This window comes from Panthera tigris, chromosome B4, assembly GCF_018350195.1.
Source record: "Panthera tigris isolate Pti1 chromosome B4, P.tigris_Pti1_mat1.1, whole genome shotgun sequence".
Lineage (NCBI taxonomy): Eukaryota > Metazoa > Chordata > Mammalia > Carnivora > Felidae > Panthera > Panthera tigris.
This window is the reverse complement of record NC_056666.1, coordinates 105,525,553-105,549,202: the sequence shown is the minus strand read 5'-3', so window position 1 is coordinate 105,549,202 and position 23,650 is coordinate 105,525,553.

Genomic DNA, 23,650 nt, shown 5'->3' with positions numbered 1-23,650 from the left:
CCCGTTTTGATAGGAATATTTTTAAATGAATCTTTTTAAAATACTGTGACTTAGATTTTGTTTAACCAAAGAGGAAGAAAATAGTGCTAATTTCAGATCAGATATGAAGGGCTCTGTGGCTGTGGAGAGATAAAGGAAAGATATTTTAAATCACAAATCACAAATCTCTTCTAGGTTATGATAAAAGATGCATTTATATGGCATGATGCTAATGGCAGTTTAACTCATAAGGATGTTTGCAGTGGTTTAAAGCAAAGTTTATGAAATTACAATTAGAATAGTATATTCTTGGGGGGAAAAACTTGTGATTTTCTAATCCTTGATAGGCCAGGTCAACTATGAACTATATATAAGGCCTAGTTAATAATTAAAAGTCCATTTTGCCCTTGACTTTTTTTTTGTAGAACACAGCCCTTAGAAGTACATTATAAAGTATGAATTGATATGAGAAATGTAATAAGGCCTCTACCTAGAAAGTGACTTGTCTAGGTCTATTATTCAGATAGTAAGAAAGCATTTTGTTTAGAATACAAAAAGAAAAAAAATGAGTTTTCAAGTCTTTCTCTTAGAAATGAATAAAATATTGATGCCCCTTCAAAAGGATTGTAGTGAAAATGTTCACCTTATACATTGTTAATTTTATGAAATCAGTGCAGGTTGTTTGGAGAATTACAGATTTTTATAGAATATTTCTTAATAGAATTCTGAAATTTATCAAGTCACAATACAAGTTATGGAATTAGGAGCCTTGTTCAATGATTATTCTTTAGGAAACAAAAGCCCCAAAGCAAATGGATAAAGAGTAAAAAAGTCTATATTCAGGGGCATAATAATCATCATGTCAATTATGAAGTTTTGGTGGTAAATAATTTTTAAAATACATTTGAATGTACTTTTCAATTATTTTTGTCTGCATATATTAATGACATTAAGCATAGATTACTGAAAAAGAGACCAAAACATTCTTTAAGGGTAGTAGATATTATAAACTGGATGGAAGAAGAAAGTGAAAAAATTGTATTAGAAAGAACAGAAGTTCTCCAATTCCCATAATTTCCACATAAGCTACTGCAAGTCATAATCTTTTGTAAGGTCTTACAGAGAAATACAAAATGGAAATAGCCAATTTCACTTCACGGAGTTAGTGTGCAAATAAATTCTACAATGGCAATGATAGCACAGCCTGTAAGAAAGCAGCCTTAAACACGAATCCAATAAATTCCATTCTGGCGAGGTTTTTGAACATTAGAGACAAAAATGTGTCAAAGAATTCAAAGACTTCTGTGCAATGTTATGACTTTCCAAGTATTAGCTGAACAATTGGCAGTTGTTCTCAATTTACAAATGTTTTTTTTTCCTTTGAAAACAAAAATCAGGTGCTATAAAACTTTATTTTCCCAAAGGTGCATTCACAGAAATACAGAACTGGGCATAGGGAAAGATAATGGTGTGGAGTAGGGAGCTTTAGTCTAGATTTTAAAAACCCATTGTGTGCGTGTGTGTGTGTGTGTGTGTGTGTGTGTGTGTGTGTGTGTGTGTGCGCGCGCGCGCGCACGCGTGATTAAGCAGACACACCAGGCATTTTCAGAACTATTGAAACAGAAAAGCTTATATTCCAATGTTATATGAACCCATGAGTAAGTTCCTGACAGAGAAATAGTCGATTAAGGATCTATTTGAAAACCAAAATTGAATGACTTATTAGATAATGAAAAAGAATAATTTGCAACTGATATTAGAAGTCATGCTCTAATTTCTCCTTCCCCTCCCTACTCTCCTACACACAGGCAGCCACTGATCTTTCTGTCACTAATAGAATAGTGTGCATTTTATAGAATTTGATATCAATGTAATCATATTATATGTGTTCTTTTTAAAGAATCATTTTGATGTAGGCTAGAGTGATACGTGAGCAATTGGACAGACGTCTGCATGATGTCAAAATAGAGGGCCAGATGAAAATCTTATTGAGAACAAGACAAATAAGTGGAGATGTTACCTGGATAAAAATTGCCACAACTCGTTGGAAAGGAAGAATTAGAATTCAATACCAGAACAACATTGTGTATTATTACCTTGTTTATAAATAATCATGCATCCATTAGTTATATACTTAAATATGTGTATTTTTATTTTTGTAGTTCAGGTTCAAAGGTCCTTGTATTAGTTTGCTGAGGCAACTATAACCAAATAACCACAGACCCAATGCCTTGAACAAAAGAAATTCATTTCCTCATAGGCTAGAAGTCCCAGATCAAAATGTCGACAGGTTTGGTATCTTCTGAGGCCTCTTAACTTGATGTAGAAATGGCTGTTTTCTCATGTCCTTACGTTGTCTTCATTCATTCCATGTATGTCTGTATCCTATTGTCTTCTTTAAGGATACTGGTCATATTGGGTTAAGCCCCACCCATATCTTCAAATACAGTCATATTCTGAAGTACTGGAGGTTAGGACTTCAAGATATGAATTTTGTAGAATAAAATTTAGCCCAGAAAAGTCCTCAATTATTCCTTTTCTTACCTTTATAAAATCCTGAATTAAAGGTACCTAAACCTAGGCGACAACTGAAAACTTCAACTGAAAATCTAAGAAAGATGCTCCTAACATTTTCATTAATGATGAACATTGCAATGAATGCTTTCTGGAACAGAAAGTACTTACAAACTGTAAAATGATATGTGCATTAATTCCATTTAACCCACAGTTAAATTTTTCTGTATTTTAGTGAGTGATATGTAAAATGTATTGCTTTGTCTCACCTTTGTTCTGGGAAATATGTTTATAAATGCTTCTTATCATGAACATATTCTCATGACTAATTTTTAAGTTATCCCTATTTAGTGCCTCTCAAAATAATTTCCCATTATAATTTCAGATAAAGCCAGTATTCTATTTTTTTTATTTCAGTTAATAACCAACCATACATTCTATGAGCACCTGGGTGGCTTGGTCAGTTAACCATCCAACTCTTGATCTCAGCTCAGATCTTGATCTCAGGGTTCTGAATTCACACCCTGTGTTGGGCTCCATGCTGGGTGTGAAGTCTAATTAAAATTAAAAAAAATTTTTTTAAATAACCATAAGTGTTAATTCTTTCTTTTTGGAGGATAGCTTTAAAATACATACATATTTATCAAACAAAATTCACCAGAATTAAAATGAAAAAAATTGTGTCGAGGTTTCAAATTTCAAATTGTAAGATACTTAGACTTGAAAATTATGATCTTTCTGTGGTGCCTGGGTGTCTCAGTCAGTTAAGTGTCTAACTCCTGGTTTCGGCTCAGGTCATGATCTCATAGTTTCATGAGTTCAAGCCTTGCATTGAGCTCTACGCTGGCAGCACAGAGCCTGCTTGAGATTCTCTTTCTCCCTCTCTCGCTGCCCCTCCCCTTCTGTTGTCCTCTCTCTCTCTCAAAATAAATAAATAAACTTAAAAAACAAAAGACAAAAAATAAAACATAATTTTAAGTGGGTAAATAAAGTACTTTCCTCTTATGCTTTACTTCAAATATTTTATATGTTTAACCAGATACATAACACATTTACTTAGAAAACATCCTTTATTTATTGTAGACACTGTGATTTATAATTTCTTATGTTTATAAATTATATATATATATATATCTCAAATTAATAAACTAAAAATTTCTAGTAAATTTAAACACATATAGTTTTAGAATTCCAGTCCTTAAAACTTACCTTGTTTGCTTTAAGGTTAATTAATATGAGATCTTATTTTTTTGGACTCTGTAAAAAAGGGTTACTGTCAATTATGAAAATGATAAAGCAAACAGTATAGTGTACATTACAAATTTTAATCTACAAAATTTCAGAGACCTGTATATAGTTGTAAAATGATATGTGCTTAATAGCCACATATTGCAAAAAAGTGCAATCACTTTGCAATAGATTTTGTTATGAGATGAAGTGTTGTTCCCCCAAATTCCTACGTTGATGCCTCATCCCTCAGTACCTCAGAATGTGACTATATTTGAAAATAGGACCTCTAAAGAGGTAATCAAGTTACAATGAGGTCATTAGGGTAGGACATAATCTAATATGATTGTTGTTCTTATAAAAAGATGAGATTGGAACATAGACACACATACAAAAGGAAGACCATGTAAAAACACAGAAGACACTCATTTGTAGACCCAGGATAGAGCCTCAGGAAAAAGCAAAACAAAACAAAACAAAACCTTGCCAGCATCTTGATCTAGGGCTTCTAGCTCCCATGACTATGAGAAGATAAATTTCTGTTGCTAAGCCACCAGTCTGTGGTGCTTTGTTATGGCGACCATAGCAGACTAATACAGATTTCATGTAATCCTGATACATACACATTAGTAATAAAATCACAAATATTTTTCCTTCCATTTCATGTATCCATTTCACATATATTTATTAAGTGCTTGTATTTGGCAGGTTCTTGAGTACCCTTCTTGGTTCAAGGCATACAGTTTCAAATAAGACAAACAAGCTCCATGATTTTTTTTTAAATTTTTCTTAACATTTATTTATTTTTGAGACAGAGAGAGACAGAGCATGAACAGAGGAGGGGCAGAGAAAGAGGGAGACACAGAATCTAAAACAGGCTCCAGGCTCTGAGCTGTCAGCACAAAGCCTGATGTGGGGCTCGAACTCACAGACCATGAAATCATGACCTGAGCCGAAGTCGGACGCTTAACCGACGGAGCCACCCAGGCACCCCACAAGCTCCATGCTTTTAATCAAGGTATCATCAGGACTAGAGTTAAGAGAGACAGACAACAAACAACTTTAAAGCCAAGAATATCATGAAGTGATCATTTCTATAGTGAAAAACAATTAGCTTGAAGTATTAATAATAGCTTTCTGTAGCAGTGGATATATGTGCAAGTCAATTTGGCTTAATCCAGAAAAAAGTGACCTGTGCTTATTATAGATATAGATATAGATATAGATATAGATATAGATATAGATATTTAGGTTGCCATTATTTTAAATAACTCTTTTAGGTAATTTCTTCATCTCTGATGGCTGATTTTGAGAGGTTGCAGGGGAAACTTGTAATTAGAGAGAGTGCAAAGGCGAATATTCAAACCAGGCGTTCCTTGCAAAAACAAAAGGATTGTGCTTGACTGGTGAATAATGCTAGGTAGAGAGTGCGAGTGCTGCTGCCAGCCATTCTCCACCAACGTTTTGGTCCCAAACCTTTATTTGAGGGCTGGGCCACTCTGCTCTAATGGTGCTTGCAGGGCTTTCTAATCTGCACGTGGCATCTGCAGGCAGTCTGCATGCAGGAGCCTTTGCTAGGACACGAGGCACTACATCTTTCAGAAGTGAGCATAGATGTCCTACCCTAAATGACCTGTTATTTCTGAGTGCACTTTTTATCCATTTTGCACATGACTTGGTCTCTTATTCACAGCCATGAATGGTGGGAAAGAATACAGTTGTTTCTGGGCTACTTCATAGTCTTGAAATAGTTTATAATAGATGGTTGCTTTTAAAACACAGTTCTCACACCTTCATGGATATGAAGACTGACAATTTCATTTTCAAGTCTTCTTTATGGCAAAATTAGAAATTGATCTTCAAATTAACATACGCTTCCTTATAAAATCACTCACAAGATGCTAGAGAGGTTCGGAGCAATCCTTTAAAAGGGCTACAGAATGCACATATACCTTCCTTGGTTTTTGACACATAGTAGATACTCAATATACATTTGTCAAATCAAACCATGAATTCAATTTCAGAGAATTCTACATACCTTTGTATTTTATTTAATTGATATTACTTCACATTGTACTATGCAAATCTTTGGAGTAATAGAACTTCAGTGTTATTTTTCTACTCTTTGTATGTCAAAAAATACATGACATAAGTATTGCTTTTATTCTTCAAATTATTCTAAAGTATTATTTCTTAATAGTGATACAGTTGACTAAGTAATATTATGTTGTGGGAGCTGTCCTGTGTATTGTAGGGTGCTTATCAGCAGCATCCTTGTACTGAATTCACCAGATGCCAGTAGGACTAATGCTCCCTCCAACATACACACACACACACACACACACACACACACACACACACACACCGAATGTGGTAATAAGCAGAAGTGTCTCCAGACATTGCCAAATGGCCCTTGGGGAGCAAAACCACTCCCAGTTAAGAACGACAGCTCTAAGGAGTTTATTAGAACACAATAGCATATTAAAAAACAAAAAAAAAATTAAGTCTGTTTGAGAGAATTTAAATCCCCACTGTGCTGTTTACTAACTTTGACTTTTAGTGTTTCACTTTATTCTCTGAGATTGTTTCCTCATTTGCAAGATGAGGATCATCTTCCTCTGCTGTTTAAAAAAAAAAACAGAACAAAATGACAACTCCCTAATGTGGCTTCTAAAGCAGAATTACAGTTTATGATTTAAAAAATAACCCAAGGAAACTAATTTATTCTTGTTGATCAGAAAAATCTCTTAATGGTGACATGTAAAATGAAACATGAAAGAATAAAAATGCAAGTGTTGGGATGAGAAAGAGAAAGAGTGGTCTGTGGAGGAGGAGAAGCAAATGCAAAGACCCCAAGGTCTTTTGCTAAAAGCACATGCACTTTTCCTCTCATTCTGTAGTGATTTTTGTCTGTTTGTTGAAGGAGATCATGTCACCCCAAAATGTGCCACTTTGGCCAATGGATCATTTTGAATTGAAGACAATTGAGAAAAAGCAGACACAGGAAAAGCTCTATGCCACCCCCACCATCTGCCTGAAAGCAGGGCATACACTCCCCTGTGGAAACATTGTCCCCTCTCACATACCAGTGAGAGGAATGTGGCCCTTATCACCACAGAGAGAGATAGCACTGAGATGGAGCTGCATAAATAAACCATATTAAATATTCTTTACCTGTCATTAGTTTCCCCATATATTTACCTTTCCACTATTGATCACCCAAGAAGCCCAAACCCCCTTTTGTTTGTTAATCACTCCTCCACAATTTATCACCCTTTGTTAAAATGTTATATAAGCCCTCAAATCCAACTACTTCTTTGAGTTTTTCACTTCCATGAAGCCCCTATGAATATAAAAACATTAAAATTAAATAAAACTAGCATTCTTTTCTTTCATTAATCTTTTATCAGTATGAGTTATAAGCCCCATTTATAGAAACTAACAGAGTAGAGGTAAATTTTTTTCTCCCCTACAGCTACTGTATGTCCACTTAACCACCCGAAATTCTGGCATATATTAGAATCTCACTAATTATTTGTTGAATAGATAAATGTATGAGAATAATATTAATTTTTAGGCTTCACATAAAAGGAGACACTGTGAAAGAACTACAAAAACTAGATAGTACTATATATACATATATATGTATATGTATATATGGTACTATATATATACATATACAGATATATATACACACAAAATCAGGAGTTTACAGTGTATATACAGTGTATATATGTATATATACATATACATGTATACATATATATACATATGTGTATATACATATATACATATATATGTACATATATATGTATACATATATATCCATACACACACACACAGCTTATGGTTATTACCATTTTTACTTACACCTAATATTGATGTTATACAAACTTGTATAGTATATGCAATAAAAACTTTTATCTCCTAATTTGGATTGGCATAAATTTGACTTTAGGATTACAGATAGAACCATACCCCTTTATGTAACTTGGTTTCAGACACATTTCTCTTATATTTCATTCTTGGTCTCTAAATGAGTAACTCATCAAAGTTTATGAGTATAATGTGATTCCCATATTCTAGAATAGGCATATTATCATTACTTTAAAAAACTGTAAACATAGCATATTCCATAAAGAGCATGGGCTTAGTCAGGACCCAATTTTGGTTCCTAAATAGCATGTTTAGTTAAAGAATTCCAGACTCTTTGCAAACATAACTTTTATTTTTCATATTTTGAGAATTAAGTCTTACGGGCTATGTGGCATTTACCACCCCATTGATCCTACTGAGCTGTAGATATAACTCTATGAAACTTTCATCTTTCATATTAGGTTACTTTGGCCATCTTTTTGATAATGCCTGACTGAAATTTTATTTTTGCTGTAAAATCCTGATTTTGTTTGCATTTTTCTCCTTAAGTTTATTATTCCTTATAAGCCTCTTCAGCTACGGACAATTTTATACAAGCCTTGGAATTAAAAGACATAACAGCTTATAAATCTCAGTAATAATTATTAGTTCATCTAAGGTTGTTATTCTATATGGTGTGATACAACCATTCTGTAAGATCTCCAAGAATAATATGAAATAAAAGATAAAACATGTTGTCCACCCATTCAGTCACAAGAAAAAGTTAAAATTTCAGACAGAGTGGTTACCTGACAGTTCGGCTGTATGGTCATTGGCAAACTGAGGCCAATCTATTCTTGAATGTAAATACTGATGTTCTATTTTTTCCATGTCCAGAGCAACTAGGAGAATGGACCCTAACTACTTCACTGACAGTCCAGAGAGAGTTAAGGTAAATTCAATGTTATGCTTCCCAAACAAATATATTTGTTGAGAAATGTAACTGTATATCACAGAATGGATATCTCAGGAAAAAAAAAAAACCTATTTTGTTAGCCACAAATGAATTATGAGGAGGAATTCAAAACTATTTATCTCTATGGTAAAAAACAAACACCGAGTCAGAGGATAAAATGGCTTCTGATTTGATACTTTACCTCTTTAATCATTGTTATGAGAAATATATGATCTTCATCAAATTATAGGATTTACAATCAAACTGTAAAATAAAATGAAATTGCTATAATATTAAGATTTACTAGGTCTTTCTAAATTCTGTATTCATGCGAGAAGAAAAAAATTACAAGAACTAATTTGTTTTCATAGTCACAAAAGATTTCCTTTTTTTTTTTGTCTGAAGTTATCTTCAATTTGCATCTTTTCCCTTCTACTTTAGTAAAATTTTATCATATTATCACACATATATTTTGGTGTCTGTGGTAGCCAGAATTCTGAGATGACCCAAGTTTCTTCCCACTTGTTTAAGTCACCTTTTCTTCAGTTTGCACAGGGTGACAAATAACTCTGGTGATTATGTTAGCTCATATGGCAGACAGGATTTTACAGATGTAAATATGGTCCCTAATCTGTTGACTTTGAGTTTATCAAAAGGGAGATCACCATGGGTAGCCTGACTTACTCAGCTTAACTCTTAGACATGATCAAAACATTGAAGTGAGAGTCTCCTCTTGGCCGTAAAGGAGAAAACTGACACATTTGTAGAGAGAACTATGTGGCAGGGCCCCCTAAAACAGCCTCTAGTCATCATCCAGTAGGAAAACAGACTTCAGTCTTACAATCACCAGGGACTAAATTCTGCCAACAACCAATGAACTTGGAAATGGAGCTTGAGTTCCAGATGAGAATGCAGCTAGACTGAACCTTGATTTCATCCTTGTGAAACACTAACAAAAGAACCTAGTTACAACATGCCTGGACTTCTGATCTACAGAAAATATGTGATAATAAATGACTGTTGGTTTAAGCCACTATGTTTGGGATAACTTATTTTTTTTATGTCACTAGGTTTGTGGTAGCTTGTTATTTGTGATTTCTTTTCTCTAATAATGCCCATTTCTAAAGTATAACAGAAACTCAATGCAATTTGACACTTTAAGGAATCGTTATCCTTGTCAGTCTCAGTTTTATGTTCACTCTTTTTTTTTAACGCTTATTTATTTTTGAGAGACAGAGACAGAGCACGAGTGAGGGAGGGGCAGAGAGAGAGAGAAGGAGACACAGAATCTGAAGCAGGCTTCAGGCTCCAGGCTCTGAGCCATCATCAGCACAGAGCCCGACGTGGGGCTCAAACTCACCAACCCTGAGATCATGACCTGAGACAAAGTCGGATGCTTAACCGACCGAGCCACCCAAGCACCCCTTATGTTCACTCTTACACATTTATTTATATATGGTAAAGGAGAGAATACAAGGCCTAGGTCTATCCTGCTTAGAAGTGTGCAACACCCTAGGAATGTGAAAAGGATTTCAACTCCCATCGGGTCAAACACTCCTTTTACAAAGGAAAAATGGAAGAACTTGACTGGGGTAAAAATATATGGTACCGGAGGGGTGTCTGGGTGGCTCAGTTGGTTAAGCATCTGACTTTTGACTTTACCTCAGGTCATGATATCACTGTTCAAGGGTTTGAGTCCCATGTAGGGCTCTGCACTGATGGTGTGAAGCCTGCTTGGGATTCTCTCTTTCCCTCTCTCTGCTCCTCCCCCCCCCCACATGCTTTCTCTCTCCCTCTCTCTCTCTGAAAATAAATAAAAACAGAACTGTGGGGTACCTGGAGGGCTCAGTCAGTTAGGCATTGAACTCTTGATTTCGGCTCAGGTCATAATCTCACTGTTCGTGGGTTTGAGCCACACGTTGGGCTCTGCAGTGGTTGTGTGGAGCCTGCTTGGGATTCTCTCTCTCTCCCTCTCTCTACCCCTCATCCACTCGTGCTCTCTGTCTCCCTCCCTCTCTCTCTCTCAAAATAAATGAACTTCAAAAAAATATTCATGGTATGATAAAACTAGGGTAAATAACTAAGTAACTTATTTACATTTTTTCAAACACACTTGAATTCTTCATGATTCACCTGTAGGTGGATTATTCGGATCTATTTGTTTCATATCCTGTGTACTAGTTTTTTCTTCCTGATTTCTTGATTATATCATTGCTTATGAGCAGAGAGTGAGCAATGCCAGAGAACATTCCCAATGAATATCTTTTAAAATTTATTAGCATCTGTGATCAAGGATTTAGTGAAGGGCAAGGATGAAGTTAAAGTTTAAAAATTAAGTTGCAGTACTTTTGGTAACATTGCAAGTTAAAAACAAACAAAACATATCATAAAAATCTTAACTTTGAAACATGGTACTGTGAGTCCTTTTTATAAAAGCTGCAAAATGAGAATTTTTAGCTAATGAGTGAGACTTGGCAGGACATAAATGGAAATATGTTTCTTTGGCCAACATGTTCTGGAGGCATATGAGTGTCTAAATAGATGACGCTCAAAAGAGTATTTTTGGCATGAAAGTGCCTCCAAACATTTTGATCAGGAATTTGATTGCCATATGTCCATACCCTCCAACTTAAACGATGAACATACTTCAGGTCTCTTGGGGTTTCTTATTTCCTGGCAGTACTGAGTCTTTTACCATTAAGAATCATGGCTTGCAAAATGCATTGTTTTTCTCTGTTTCATAATTATCCCTGTATATTGATCATTTCAATATAAACTGGAGCTGGAATTTGAGCTCAAGCAATGATTTATTGTAGCTTATTATTGAGAGAAGCAGCCATGTTTAGTGCTCAGTCTTGAGCAGTGTTTATGAATTTTCCTGTCATAACTCTTGACCACTAAAGCTTCCATATGCAGATTCATGTTTAATCATAGATGTTCATTTTTCCTCTAAACTCCTAGATTATAAACTTCTAATGTGATTAAGATGTCATTTTCATTTTTGTTTCTCCATAGAACCTTTCAAAAGGAAGGTATCAGAAAATATTTGCAAATATATTATGGAATATCATGCTAGATATTTCATTTGTTCAATCAAATCACTTTAACAAAATGCGCACGTTTCCAATGGTAGATATCTGAGTTTTAGAGAAGGTAATTGGGCCTAAACTTCCCTAATGCTTTGGAAATCCTAAAATTACTTAAAATGTATAACTAGGGAGGAAAACACTTTGTTAATGGTTTTCCAACTCACCTCACATGTGCTTCAATTTTTTTTTTCTGATACCATGGACATGTTAAACATTGGTAAATGTGTATGTACAAGTTATCTTGCTTTATGGAAGTATTAAGAGTAGCTATTTTTATTTTTCTTTTTTTCATGTGAGCTAACTTTCTAGATTGGATAGGCAATTGATGGTTGCATGATTTTTAAGTTAATAGACTTTATTTTTCTAGAGCATCTTTACGTTTAGAGAAAAATTGAAGGTACAGAAAAAATGGTTGCTATTTATTTATAAATGAATTTATAAAATTCAATTATTAGATATTGTGTGATACACCTTTGCAATTCTTATCCTCCATTTTCTTTCATCTTCTAAATAAAAATGTTCACTTTGGCTTTTTTTTTAATGTCCACTCTTTGGATATCTGAGTTTAAAATGTAAATGCATTGTTAAGGAATCCTGAGAATCATGAAATAAAAATCATCTAAATGAAATATAATTGATTAATTTATACCACAGGCAAGGTTGGCCTGCTTCCTTGGCAGCAATAGAAATGGTTCAATCAGGAGTTCAAGTGCCATAATTGAATATAAAGGTTTTTGTATTTGATACCTCACCTACTGAGAAAGGGGAATTTCTCTTCTTGCATTAGATAGCTTGAGGCCTTAATCTCATATCTGATGGTGTCTAGGCCCATTTAAGTTATATATCAAGCTATTTAAGCTCCCTGGCTGGCAGGCATTTATGAGTAGAATTCTGAATGATTTCAATCTTTCAATTTAATAAAAAAGAGATAGTATATCTTAATAGTTTTTGTGTATTCAAAGGACTTTATAGAGTTCAACAATGACTGAATATAAAGCACTTGGAAGACAAGAAGAATGACTGGTTGAATCAGAGAAGCATTAAGTTCACAATCTGTGCACCACAATCCTGACAATGGTGCATGAATGACCTTGGTTCTCCCTGTGGCAAATTGCCATGCTCGACATCTGTGGAAATCGCTGCATGCCTGAATCCCTGAGACACTGTTCTATAACTTCCATCCTTCTGCTGGACTTCTTTCCTCAAACTCAAGTGCTGAGAGTGCAACAGTAATTTGGAGAATTTTATCTGACTGTACAAAACACCCCGCCACATGCAAACTGAATTTAGAAAATAGGATAACCCAATTACCAAAGTGAGGACAATATGCTTGCAACAGTTCTCTACTTACACTCAAATCTGTATATGGAAATACAGAGTCTTCACTCTAGCCAATGTGAGGGGAATCCTTTCAATGACATGCTGGTAATTAAGCCAACTAATCTCTCCAAGAAGAGTATCTGCAGGCTATGCCCTATATCCACCAGTGCATCCATCCTTCCACCTATTGATCTATCTATATCTGTATCTTCGCTTTCAGTCATCTGTTTGCCTTCATCTATCTCTCCTAAAACCATCTCCTGTATTTGAGTGTTTCTCCATTTTTCTCTACTGGCTACTTAACTATATTAAAATTTTTCTTTGGGGCTTCTGGGTGGTTCAGTCAGTTGAGTGTCTGATTCTTGATTTTGGCTCAGGTCATGGTCTCACAGTTTTATGGGTTAGATCCCCACATCTGGCTCTATGTTGATGGTGTGGATACTGCTTGGGATTCTCTCTCTCCCTCTCTCTCTGCCCCTCCCCTGCTTGTGTTCTATCTAGCTCAAAATAAAGAAATAAACTTAAAAAAATAAAATAAAATAGGGGCGCCTAGGTGGCTCAGTTGGTTAAGTGTCTGACTTCAGCTCAGATCATGATCATGCTGTCTGTGAGATCAAGCCCCACGTCTGACTCTGTGCTGACAGCTCAGAGCCTGGAACCTGCTTTGGATTTTGTGTCTCCCTGTCTCTCTCTGCCCCTCTCCCACTTGTTCTCTCTCTCTCTCTCTCTCTCTCTCTCTCTCTCTCTCTCTCTCAAATAAACATTAAAATATTGTTTCTAAATAAAAATATTTTTGTTTCACAATACTAACAGAAATGCATTTCTTCCAAACAATACTTACCTTTTTCTCAAGTCTGATTTCATCTTCATCATAGCTGTCCATCTCTCTTTCATAGTATTGTATTAGACTGGCTAGTGTTTATTCCCTAATTTCTTGATTCCTCAAATTGATTGTAGTAATCTTCATATCAGAAGCCATATTTCATTTATTTTTGTGTCCATCGTTTTTCCTACTCTAGTGCCCTGTGAATAGTCAGAGCTAAATAAATATGTATGGTATTAGTGATAATGAGTATCTTTTACATTTTCATGCTAACTTAATTTAGAATATGAATATCTTGGTGCATCTATTTTTAAAAATTTTTTTAATGTTAACTTTTGACAGAGAGAGAGAGACAGAGCGTGAACAGGGGAGGAGCAGAGAGAGAGGAAGACACACAATATGAAGCAGGCTACAGGCTCTGACCATCAGCACAGAGCCCCACGCGAGGCTCAGACTCACAAACTGCGAGATCATGACCTGAGCTGAAGTTGGACGCTTAACCAACTGAACCACCCAGGTGCCCTTTGGTGCATTTATTATAACTCATAGTTATGAATGAGGCTAATAATCATGAGTTCATACTACATGTTAGATACTGTGCAACATTCTTATATATGCATCCATTGGTTTCTGACAGAGCTGAAAGATTCAAGGGGTAAGAAAGCTGAGGATTATGGAGGGTGAGTGGCTTATCAGATTCAGAGAGCTAGTAAGTTGTACAGCTAGGATTTACTTTCTGAGCTTTAAGACTCCCCATGTGGGGTTTATAACTACATTATGTTGTAACTGTTTGAGTTTGGCATGTGAGATAGTCATTGAAATATCCACCATTTTGGCCATCTTCCTTTTGGACATATAATACAAGTGAGTTTTCCCTACCCCATTTGATTTTAGTGTAACCATGTGATTTCCTATAACATAATATATAAACTTATCAAAACTTTCTGATAGAAGTTTTGAATACCACTTTGTGATATATCACATTTCTTACCACTGCTGAGGTGATTTTTGGAAACTTCCATCAGTGTGTCTTTGACTACAACAAGCATAACTGAGTGCCAGTCTATATTATGCCTATACCATGAATGAGAAAAAAAATGTGTTCTTCACTGGCATTTTGGGATCTTTTTTATTACTACAAATTAACCAAGACCATCCTAATTGATATAATAAGAATCTATTCTTGAAAAATATATTTTTTATGTTTTTTTCTTCACTTACCTCTGGTTCTTATTTGAAAAGCAATATATTTATGCCTAGATATATATCTTCAACATTGCTTTCATCGATATGCCACAACTGCTGGAAGGACAATTCTTATGGAACAAAACTTCAGTGAGAGACCTGAGGCCCCTTTACTAGATCATTTGAGAGTTTTTGAAAGATTTAGAGTCTGGAATCCACTCTACATCTACCAGATCAAAATGTCTGAGAGTAGGCCATTGACTCTGAATTTTCACTGATATTTTACAAGAGTCTTATGTATAGTAAAGTTAAGGAATTAATGCCATGGATAGTAGAAGGCAACATTTATTTCCGTAGCTAAATCCTGGGCTCAGTTTCCTCCTTGAGGCATGGCAAGAGCTTTTCCTAGCCATTGCTTTAATATCCTTTTAGTAAGTGACAACCATAAGCAGAAAAAAGAAATCAACTTTCAATGCAAATTAGGAGTTTAAGAACATTTCAGTTTTCAAGATAAAATGAGCAGGGTATAATGAAAAGGCATATTTAGAAAAATGAAATGGAGACTCAGAATGTAATTACTTCAGATCATGTTCCTTGAGTAAGAATCCAAGTAATATGTTTCATTATGGAAAATATATGGATGCAAACTACAGATAAGAAAAAAAACTAAAGAGATAAAAATCAGTTATAATTTGGTATATCTTTCCAGTCTTATTTTCTTCTTCTTTTTCTATGATATCTCTAGTATATATATAACAGCACACATTCAACATAAATTATACCACACATTAAATATTGTTTTTAAGTATTCTGGAGGATATTGTTTCTTTTTATTATTTTATCATTTCTAACAATGTTGTCATTCTTACAATAGAGAATAGTACCCAATTTGTTTATAATGTATTCAAATTTTATAATCTACTATTCCCCTCACGATTTCTCAATTTGAATGCATCTGGAAGGTACGGGTTTGAACACATTTCTGCTACGAATTCTTGTGACCCTAATAGAGTTAGTTAAATTCACTGAGTTTCACTTTATAATCTGTGTAATCCTGGTACTATGCAAGCCTTAACTGTCTTCTTCAGTCCTTGCGACACCTCTTTAAGATAAGTATCTTCATCTCTTTGTAGAGGAGGATAGATGACTTTCAAGATGCAACATGGCCATAATTAAAACCAGTGCTGTCTGTTCCTAACACCTTCAGACTTTCTCCCACATCCGCACCATGAGTCCAGTTGTTTTGATGTTTAATAAAAAATGAACTATGCCTTCAAATATGGAAAACTTGTCATTGCAAAAGTTAAAATATCTATTTCTTCTTTGGATGGTATAGTCAAAAGGGCACTGTCTTTGGAACAAGAAACTTCCAGGATTCACCTATCCCCTCTAGCATCTACTAAGCTCTGTGGCCATGGTCAAGTCCCTTTCCTGTACAAAGGGAATCATAAGCTATTTGAATTTTTCTTTTGAAGTTTATAGAAAATGAACCCACAGTGCCTATAGCTGTGCATGATACATAGTGGATGTGCAATGAATATTTTGGTTTTATTGAATTTCTTCAAAACCTACAAGTAATATTTGACTAATCGATGTGCTTTAAAAGTATGTTCTTTAAAGACAGGAATATTTTCATAAATATGAATATTACTTTACTTCTATTGGGTGACATTATTTTCTACTCCCTGTATCATTTTATAGAATATTATAGTAATATTGAACAAGAGACTGATGACTTTACCTAGGACTTATGAGTAGGTCTCCTGTGCTCACTGTAGTCATAGTTTAAATTATACCTAGGGACTCATAAACATCGAGTTTATTATGAATCACTAAAGATGATTGTGCATGTGCAAAATAATTACAGGTAAGTGGTCATTAAGTCTAATAGGTCTACTTTATCTACAAAGGACACTAATATCTATAAAGTAATGCAAAACCTTCTTCTATGAACAATAAAGATCACACAGATTTCTTGCTCGAATGTAGCTAGGTTGAAATATGGAAGACAGGCTTGATTATAAATAAGGAGCATGCTCTTTGCATTAAATGGTATATGGCTAAGCAAGCTGCATTCATTTGACTTTCCAGACAGCCAGAGTTGGATTCAGAAGCAGCTAATTGCCTTGGGGACCTTCCTTTGGCATCTAGCCCAATGGTACTCTTCATGGGAGGAGCGGCTTCACACGCAGTGCTTAAAAGCATCTGGGTTGCTGTTGTTCCGAATGCTACTGCTGACAGATTTACCATCTGCCTTTGAGAAAGACAATAGTCTGGGGAACTTTGATACTAAACATTCACATTATAGCCTTTGACAGTCAAAAGCACTCATTAAATAAAAGACCAAAAGATATCCTATCTAAACCAAACTAAAAAAAAAATTACCAGATTTATTTTTTATTTTAATTATCTGCAAATGAAACATGAAAATTCATTGATGGTAGAGCATTTATTGAGCATTAACTATGTGCCAATACTAAGTGCTTTACATTTCCATGTTGAACCTGCACAGCCACGCACTAGGTACAATTTTCATCTTTATTTTAAAAATAAGGAAACTAATACTTACAGGATAAAAAATTTCCTCAAGCTTACTTTGGACCAGAACAAGGCTCCTGAATATCTAAAACCACATAGTCAAATACTGCATTATTCTCCATTTTCTCTTGGAAGTTCATGTTCTGGAATGTCTTAGCATAGGTTGATTATTTAATTAGTGTTGCAGGTATACAGTATATCTATTCCAGTAGATTATACAGTGAGGTTAGATTATGCAGACATGGTTACATTGAGATCAAGATTGTAAATTTGATCTTTACTTGCTTCGTGATCTCCTCCAGGAAAAAAAAAATATTATTCAAGGAGAGATTGCATCTCTAATCCTTAAAAATGTGTGTCATAGGTAGGACCAGGTACGGATGACAAAAGTGCACTTCACCTTTAAAACAACCAGAGCACTTGTCACAGTGATGTCAAAGTACTTACAAAACAATAAGTGCACTATGCAATTTTAAGGTATATCATATCTGAGGGATGGCGTGTTCAGTTAGTAAAATGTTTATTAACACTTGTAATTTATAGAATAGGGTTTAATCATCATTATGCTTTGCTTTTATGGAGGATTGATAAAATATATACTTTTAGCAAGTGAGATGTGATAGGCATGTATAATCATATTTGCACACTATTACAAATTATATACACTGTTCCTTTGTTTAAACATTCTTGGCCTGATCTGTAAACACTCAAATGCTGATGGTCTCAATGCCATTAATAAGATATCTATGTTAACTTTAAATGGTAATTTAATTTAAAGTCCCTAAACAGAAATGCATGGATACATTTAAAATTGAATTGCATCTTTTAAAACCACTCTCTGTGGACATTTCCTTCTGTTCCTTAAAAGGCAGGCACATTCCAGCTGTAAGCACTTGCAGTTGGAATGCAGATCTTGACCTAGAGTTGCCCTGCTTTCTGTTCCCTTGGGGAAATCTACCAACCTGGTTGCAGACTGTCAGTAGGAAGATAGGTAGAATGATTTATAACCAGCCTGTGGCTGTTTATACTAAAGTGCATATAGCCAAATCACACTGGAGGGGAAAATGGAGCGGAAGATATTGACTCATATTTTTTTAGGAACAGCCCTAAACCCCACAAGTACAATCAATATTGAGTCTATTAACTCAAAATATGCGGTACACTAATGAATAATAGAAAAAATTGGAAGCAATAAGGTAACTTTAAATGTGGAGGAAATTCAACATACAGAGATGATGTGCATGAGTCTGAAGCTCATGATTTAAGATTACTCAGTATAAAATATGAAATCTACTTCCCAGTTATAGTTGAAGATTGTGGATCACTTACTGGTATCAAGGAAAGAAACAGGTAAATTCATTGATTGGATATAATAGTTTCAAAAAAAAATCAATTTAGAGTCTAAGGGAGGAGGAAATGTGTGGATCAATTAAATTTGAGGTAATGCATAAGCATAAACACTAATCTACAAGAGTGTGGTGTGGTGGCAAGAAATGGGTCATATGAGTCTTGTTTCACTAACGTAGGAAGAATTCTAGGATTTGAAGGCAAATACCCGTGAGGACAAATCTTGCTTCAGCCACTTGTGCCTCTCTAGATAAGTCGCTTAACTTTTGTGGATGTTTTTGCCTCTAATTTTGCAATTGCAAAATAGGATAATAACACCAATTTCATATTTTCATTTGGAGGATTAGATAAGAGGAAGGGAAGTGGTTGTATATAGAAAGAATTGAGTCAGTGCTAGTTTCTGCCTTTCCTTTATATTTCATGGCTTACTGAAAACGTCTTAGCCTGATGTTCAAGACCTCTCTGAACCTGCTCCCACTCATTCTTACAGCTTGATTTCCTGCAATGCCCCATTCAAAATTATACTTTAAATTGGTTGGTTAGTAGTGCTTGGCTTTCCTATATTTTGTACAATCCCTAATTTTTTGCATTAAAAGTGAAAAGGTGTTTAGATCTTTCTCAAGTTAAAACCAGTCTTTTTGTAAGTCAGCTCACCAGTGATAATTTTGATTGGTTTTAAAGAGACTACATGTCATTCAGTTCCTGTTGGTCAGAAGGCCTGTTTTTTCAGGTTTTTTTTTTCCTTTTTAAAAATTCTACATAATATTTTAAATGGAACCTTCAAAATATTTTCAAGAGCACAATAAAATGAACATTTTCACCTTGCTTACACCCTACTCCAATGTCCTGAATATATAAGAGCATATTTAGGTAGCTTATATGTTAGGATTCTCTGTGAGATTTCCTTTACTGAAGGAAATTAAAATTAAAAAAAAACAAAGAAAATTATGCCTTGAGGAGTACCATAGAGTGGTTCAGATTAACAAACTGGTTAAATAGATTCAAAACTTAGGAAGGATAAACTGTTTAGATTAATGATCCCAAACACAAGTATTTGCAAGGGTAAGGAGAGTAACAATGGAGTGCAGTAACAGTGTGATGTAAGAGGGAATGATAGCGACAAAGGCATATTGGAGAGTGCAGACTTCATCTAAGTTAATATCTCTGTGTCTCAGTATCTCTGCATCTCTGTTTCTATCTATCCGTCTGTTCATCTATCTCTATTATCTATCACCTGTCTATCAATCATCTATCTATCTATCTATCATCTATCTATCTATCGTGCCTCTCTAGATAAATCGCTTAACCTTTGTGGGTGTTTTTGCCTCTAATTTTGTAATTGCAAAATAGGATAATAACACCAATTTCATATTTTCCTTTTGAAGTTTAGATAAGAGGAAGGGAAGTGGTTGTCATATAGAAAGAATTAAATCAGTTCTAGTTTCTGCCTTTCCTTTATATTTCATGGTTTACTGAAAACGTCTTAGCCTGATGTTCAAGACCTATCTATCTATCTATCATCTATGTACCTATGTATCTGTGTGTCTATCTGTTTTTCTATGTATCTGTATATTTTTTCTTGACAATCCAAACTTCTCTACAAGCCAAATTCTTCCAGAATGCAGCAAGCTTGTGAACCTTGTCCACATGCAGATAAAGAAGCTACACTACAACAAACGCACATGTACATATACTCATAGATTTACTTGCAATTATTGGATATTAAACGGAAGAAAATCTGGCTTTATAAAAAAATGACAAACATTGAATCAGAATCAGAAGTGATATAACTTCCCATACTCTCCTTTTCCCTCCTTCCTTTTTTTCTTCTTTATCCTATACATACTCCATATCTTCTGTCCTTGCATGTTCCAGGAGTCCCAAGCTGAATGAACTCTGGCTACATGCAGGGAGGCACCTCCCATTTATAGAGGCAGGGAGGGGAAAGGGAAAGAGAAGCAACCTCACTAAGGGAGAGGGATCCTCAGGATGTCCAGGCAATGTTGGTATCCTATTGGAAGAGATTGTCTTATTCCTGAAGTGGTTAACAGAAGCTTCCTAAGAAACCGGCCAGTGAGAATGCTTTCTTATCACTGCCCTTGTTGCTTAAGCTTGGCCAAGACATTTAAAAAATTGCAGAGATGGAATTATTTTGTCAAAATACTATGGCAAATACTATAAATGTACATTAGGATTCTAGTAACAGTTCATTTTTATAACATAGAAGTCTATTTTTCCAACTTTTACATGTGGCTTTCAGACAGTTTCAAGAACACGTTGTGTGTAGAGTTCCTAAACTTAACTATTGTTTCTTCATCTCGGACAATCAAATCTTATATATGTCTCCCAGGATTTGTCATTCCACTCCACAGATTCATTCCTATCTGATCACAGCATGAAATTGCAGCCCCTTCTAAACCTGTAAAGCACTATTTTTTTTTTTTACCTTTTATGGCACTTATTTTATAGTTTCTGTCATAATTGCTTGTGACTATGTCTCATCTCTATTCTAACGCCACCTTTTCAGAGATCTTAGAAATCTTTCTTCCCCCAGATGCTTTGTGCTCTGTGCTGAAGCAATTATGAAAGTGAATAATTAGTTGTTATAATACTTTTAGAAATTAATGAAATTAGTCAGATTAGATTATATATCTTTTCATAATAGTATATTGGTTGATTAGTTCTCATCAATGTTAAGAGTCAATGCATGTGAGTCAGATGAGGAATATAAATAAACTAATATAAATCAATTTATTCATTTATGGTCTCTTTAGCTTTAGACACCCAGGTACTGTAGCATTGGGTAAATTTCCTGGTATGCATATCTTTACCTCACTGATTCATAGCTATCTTCTTCTGGGACTGTTAACATTTTATTTAAATTTTCAAGAATGTTTTCATCTGGTATTCACTCTTAAGCACACCCTGACACAGAAATCACAGGACCGTGTTTTCTCAATTTTTATCCCAATTCAAAACATAACTTATAAACCACATTCTTGTCTCTGCCTCTTGCTGTGTATGTGTAAGTGGAACACGTTCAAGGCTCGATGTCATCTTTACTGTCCTACAATTTATTGCTGCATGTTGGCTTAACTGCTGAAGCTATTAGGTGAGGAGAAATTTGCATTTGAGGAGAAATTGTGGTTGTTAATCTCAAAAAGATATTTACCAGCATCTTTTTTAGAATTCAAAATTTTAGCAAAGGGTAATACTACACCAATTCTAGAAAAGTAATTAAAATCTTAGGGAAAGGGCTATAATTATGAATTCTTAAGGAAGATCAGTGTAAATCCAACAAAGTATTTCCCACATCTTGGAATTTATATTAAAAGTAATGCTTCTTTTTGACAAAAGGTGTCAATAATGAAATGAGAAATAAAATGAACCAATTTAATCTACCCTGTAGGAAGCAAATTAAATCCTTTTCTCATTTATTTCTATGAAGATAAATAGATTTGAAAAGTAGGCCTTGTGAAAAGCCTCGCTTGCATTATTAAAATGGACATCTAAAATTGGAAATAAAAAAAAGTATTTGGAAAAATATATTGATGTGGTAAGGACTTTGCAGTTTGGGAGCAAAATAGAAAATCGCTTCTTATAGCTACTATTCCATTTTGCATTTTTGCATCACATTAAAAAAATATCATAGTGAATTTCAAAAATACACAAAGCAAAATAATATTAACAGAAAGGGGAAGTAAATTGAGAAAAATGAAAAGGGGCATCTATTGCATGATTGGAATCTTTCATGGCTATTGTCAATAATGTGAGGGAAAATTGGGAGGTTGTAGCTTTTTATTGAGGATATGGTGAGTGATATCATACTTTTTTTTATATTATTTTAACCAATCCCCACAAAAAATTACTAAATTGAGTACTGAAGAGGAAAAACGGTATCCAAGAGATATCAATGGTATCATTTGTACAAGTTCACACATGTAGTAGCCCATGGCTCTTCTTTCCCTGCTATTTGTAAATGAATAATTTTTTTCACAAACGATATTGCTAAAAAAGGGGCAGTGAATACCAGAGGAATTATCCAGCCCAAAATGTAAATCAGAAAAACAATTTTATAAGATTAAAACACACATTACAATAAGGCAAGGAGGATGATAATAGCTATTTTTCAGATATGTTTTCTATTTTCTATTTCTATGACTGAAGCATATAATATGAAGGTAAATATAGTACGGTTTTAAAAAATATTTTATTGGAAAGTATAGATCATTACTGTCTTCACCTGTTTCCAAAAGTTAAGAGATTTTCTTGGGAGATTATTTTTATTTCTATTTGTCAATGTGATCAAAATATGGCTGTACCTAAAGTGAGAGGGCTAGTGATACCAGAGACTTTCAGTAATATGATTCTATGATATGCTATTATGTATCACAAATCAATAATTTTTGAAAAATCAAAAATTTTGAGCTGTTATTTTTTGAATCATCACTGTATAGAAAATATTTTATCATCACTCTAGTTTTTATGCCTTTTACCTTTAGTATTTTCAAAAATTTTAATCATATCTATGAAGCTTCTTTAAAAACAATTTATATCACAGTTATTTCATTAAGCTTTACCTACAGGAAGGAAAATATTTGAAATTAAATAAAATATTTAGGGAGTACCAGAAAAAATGTACTACTCTAGGGTCTAGGGATATTCATGGATCAGAAGACCAACAAATTATATGCTCATGGTGTGTGTATTACAGTGAAAGAGACAAGCAATAAAAGAAAATTAATGTGCAAATAATTAAATTATAGAATTCATTTAATGAAGAATTCTGTGGTTACAGATTAAATTAGAGGGTAGATG